The sequence below is a fragment of the Centruroides sculpturatus genome, unplaced genomic scaffold, assembly GCF_000671375.1.
Source record: "Centruroides sculpturatus isolate CEXI.00-Female unplaced genomic scaffold, Cexi_2.0 scaffold496, whole genome shotgun sequence".
Classification (NCBI taxonomy): domain Eukaryota; kingdom Metazoa; phylum Arthropoda; class Arachnida; order Scorpiones; family Buthidae; genus Centruroides; species Centruroides sculpturatus.
This window is the reverse complement of record NW_019384642.1, coordinates 104,255-108,955: the sequence shown is the minus strand read 5'-3', so window position 1 is coordinate 108,955 and position 4,701 is coordinate 104,255.

Below are 4,701 nucleotides of genomic sequence, written 5' to 3'. Positions count from 1 at the left end.
ATAGATACATTTTGAGCCACAACAAGGCGTGGCGGGGTCTGCTAGTATTGCTAATAAACTGGATATCGAAGTATACGCTATATTTATTTATTTAACTTTTATTGTTCTAACACGAACATTTCGAACTTTTGCTTTCCTATTCACTTTTCTCTTTAACAATTATTTTTTTCATTTTGATTTCTATGCCATCAATATAGATTCCAACAATGGAAACTAGAAGTAATTTATGGAATTTTGGTGTTATAGAGTTGGCCAGTGGGGTGATAAACTTTTTATAATGTTTTTAACTGAATAATATATACGAGAGTGGTGCTTGTAGTTGTTTAGGATGTTTTTATTGGGTTGAAATTTGAAAAAATTGTAGACATAAATTCCCGCTGTTCTCCATCTATCTGTCTTTCCTTAATCTCCAGAAGAGAATTAGACAGATGAAAGACGAGACCAGATATGGAAACCTTAAGGGCAGGAAGTTCCGATTAACTGTATACGAACATCTGATACAACCCGCAAATCATGTTATTTCAATTCAAAATTTCCCCCTGAAAGGTGTTAGGTGACTGGCACGACTTTGTTGTTAAAAGAAAAGTGTGACGTATAGGGGCAAGCCACTACTGATTTGAGATGGAGAGCATATAGTTTAAATTAAATAAAAATATGATTTAAAAAAAATTGCATCCCGGCATTATAGTGATGTCACAATAAATAATTATTGTATACATTCAACGTAAGTCATATTGAATATTAAAATGTCTTTAAAAGAAAATGAAATTTAAAAAGACAAATTTTTATAATACTCTATAATCAGTTTACAGTATTAATTACTTTATATAAAAATTTTATTCTTATAAATTGATTGTATTAATTCGTAATGAAGCGACATTATTTTGTAAGAATTAAAGGTATTTTTAATGAATTTATTGAGAAATAAATTCTTAAAAATACATTTTGCATAAGCTTCTGAGTATTTTTTTAGAAAATCATTAATCAATTTTTTAATACTAAAAAAATAAAAGCAATTATTTTTGGTGAAGGATAAAATGCGTGCATTTTTAAAGTAATGAAGACTTTAAAACAATAAGTAACTTTAATGCTTTGAAGTAATTTTTTATTTAAAAAATAAAAATTAATCGTGCAATTTTAGGTCATTAAACGTAATTTTTTGTCATTTATTAGGGAGCGTGGCTTTGCAATTTGGAAAAAGCCTCAGCAGTTCCTTTTTCTGAATTTAAATATAATCGGAAAGGTCTTAATTTATATTTAGAAATCGAGTTATGTATCAGTTTTACATACGTTTTGTATATACTCTGATTTTTGTCTGAATTCTAACCGCAGCGCTTCTAGTGAACAAAAGTTGCTCTAGGCAGAAAATTTGCTCTGTTCCCAATCCAATTTATCTAGTAAACCATGCCTATACTATAAGCACAATTGTTCACCGTCAGTATAGCGAATGATAGTGCTTATAGTAAGTTTGCAGTGGTATTTTATTTCTTTATGGTATTTATAAACTCGAAATTAAAATTTTCAAGCAACGTTACCCGAATGCCGAAAATTTATGAACCTAGAGATTATCAAGAAAAAATAATGAAATCAAATAGTTAAAGTTCAAAAGTTAATGGTCCACTAGTGGCCGAGTGAATAACACTACTGAACACAGGTATTGAATAGTTGATCGTGGGTTCTCGTCTTAACAATGGGTTGGCCGCGTGGAGTTTTCCGGATTTTCTTTACGTTAGCAACATCTAAATAGGGACCAGTTTTCCAAAAAAGCCTCCCGGGAGGCATCCTCTCTTGGCAGATCGCCTGTGTCACATTGCCGTATACCATGGGTTTCCAACCTTTTTCATGACCTTTTTAACTATTACTGTGAGATTCAAAGACGCCTTTTTAGCTGATTTGTCGAAATCGCGTAGTTCCGAAAAGTATTCATGGAATACTGATAAAGTGTGTTCAAATCTCCCCGCTTAGCGATCCGGTGTAGATCGCCTGTTTTTCGTAGCGGCAGAATCTATCAATATATGTAGTTAGGAGAATGATTTTTAATTAAAGAGACGCAACGATCAATTTGTTAGGAAAATTTTTCGCAAATAATCAATGTTTTCACGGTTTCGGTTAAGATTATCGGCGAATTTGTGGAGATGCTCGTTTGCTCAATTTTTCATGTACAGTACAGTCTAAACACATGCATGTACGGAACTGGCTAGTGTCGTCTAAAAAACGAAAGCGTCTGTGCACAGCAGTTGTAAACAGTAAGTAGCGCACAAACCTGCGAGTCCAATGCTTAGCCACTGCTCTTGAAAGCAGTAGACTGATTTTTCGAACAAGTCCGGATTCGTACGTTGTCAACAATATTCTTGTTCCAAAGATATTTTCATTTATCTTTCCCGTCTGTCACATTTCACTGCCATCGCGACAATGGCGTCGAACGTTTTCTCGAAAGAGACCACAGTTCGAAAATTTCCATGTTTTACACCAAGACCGCATCGCTCAGCTGAAAACACGAATATAATCGATTGCAACTGTGAAAGCGTTACTTGGAAGAAGATAACGAAAGAATGCAAATGAGCTGTAAAGGCATTCTGAACGTCGGGGACGTAGCTCAGATGGTAGAGCCTCGGTACCTTTCACATGCAAAGCTTTCGCTTTGCATGTGAAAGGTACCGAGATCTATAATCGGCGTCTCCATCCCAATGTAATTTTTTTCCCTCTACGCTTTCGTCACACCTGGAAACGTGGTACTCATATACTGTACATTGCTGCTACCGACTGTATATGGACGGTGTACTTGCAGCCTGCTTTCGAAACGATATGAATTTCGGATATACATTTTACTCAACCGAAAAGTTGCAAATAGGGAATTTTTTTGAGCCAGATGTATGACAGAGTGAATTTTTGTTTAAATTTCAGAGAGAATTATTTGATAACTTTAGCAAAAATCTGAAAAGTATTTCTAGAATTCGATCACATAGTTTATTCAAACCGGACGTAATGAGAACGGACGAAAGATTTTAAAAGAGAAATCAGATTTAAAGAAACGAACAAAAGTATGAACCTGGAATTGCCGAGTATCGATCGCGGTACCTCTTGCATGTTAAGTGAGTACTCTACTATCTGAGCCATATTCCCGGCGACTAACTGGCTGAAATACCATCTGTAAATAGTTCAGTCTATTAGGCGGATATAAACGAAGAAAATCACTGGTAGTAAAAGTAGACTACGCGCTCTTTGCGATCGGCTGCAAGCGTCAACGAGAAACGCTTTGCTAACCGTTGTAGCATTCTTGTGAACACTTTCATTACAGCTTATAGAGACACGTCGTATGTTTATAAAATTCGCAGGAGTCAATTTGCAAATAATAAGTACCATACAGAACAATCGCACTCCGACTGTAATGAAATGAAGCATGCATCTAGTCCTTAGCGTTGTTTAGAAGTGCGGAACGGAAAAACGAGTTACTTTTTGTGGTGCCAAAAAATTTATTCCTTCAGACGTTTGTAAAAATAACAGCGGCAAATGGAGACGCCGAGCATCGATCTCGGTACCTCTCGCGTGCGAAGCGAGCGTTCTACTGATTGAGCTACGTCCCCGTTCCCCTGGGCCACCCGAAATTTCTTTCACATTTGAATTCACTGAGGAACAAGAGTGAAAAATAACATCCAAAATGAACAAATTCTTTTAAAACAAGTATCGGCGTAATAAAATTCGGCGTCTACGGTTGAATAAAAATTACTTTTGATATTTTTGCTTCCAATTTATTGTATAATTTTAGTTAATTAAATATAGGAATAAAAAGCGGCTCGGCAAACAAACAATAGGCGAAAAAACTTTTGCGAAAAACCCGCCTTTGTAAGATTTGCAGTAATAGTCACAAGCGTTACGTACGATTGTTGCTGCTTTTGGAGGGAGCCAACTGGGTTGAGGTTCTACGTAGCGATGGATGGGCAAAGTGCGAGCGTGTTTTATCACCAGAGTTGACAATATTTCAAGCCAGACAGCTATTTGGTAACAATTTTTCTATACTACTCGTGTTATAAATTTATTCAAGGTGTGTCGAATTTCTTTTTTTAAAAACAGGACTGAAGTCAAGCCTTAGACAAACTGAATAATTATAATAGAGTCTGGATCTGAAAGGCATCTATTTGCAAAGTTTTTTTTTCTGTTTATTTGAACATAAATGATATGTGAACAAACCGAATACATAAACAACGAGCTTTCGGGCTTTTATTTATTGCCCTCTTTTGTCTCAGTTGCCTTTCTTCTAATTCCATTTTCAACAAATAACAGAAAATCTATGATTTACAGCTTATTCTGCAAATACAGTATAAAAGAAACTAATGAACGATATTTGTCCACTGTTTCATGTAACTTCCTTGTATGTTGACCAAAACTTTGTTTTCAAGGTCAAGTTAGCCCGGAGTGCAACCACCGCCGCCTCAAGGAAGCACTAATTATAATAGAGTTTAAAACTTATTGCATAATGTATGAGTCCTTTTTTTATAGTCTGCGAACGCCGCTGAAAGTGAATATCGGATCGAAGAGTACCTGAAATTTCTGGAATCCACTTATTGAAACGTTGACAATTTTTAGATAAATCGATTAACTCTTATTAAGTACGTAAGGATCTGCAAGATTTTAATATCCCCTGAGTATTAGAGTATTAATGCATTTTTAAATGCTTTTGATCAATTGATCAAAAGCAATTGA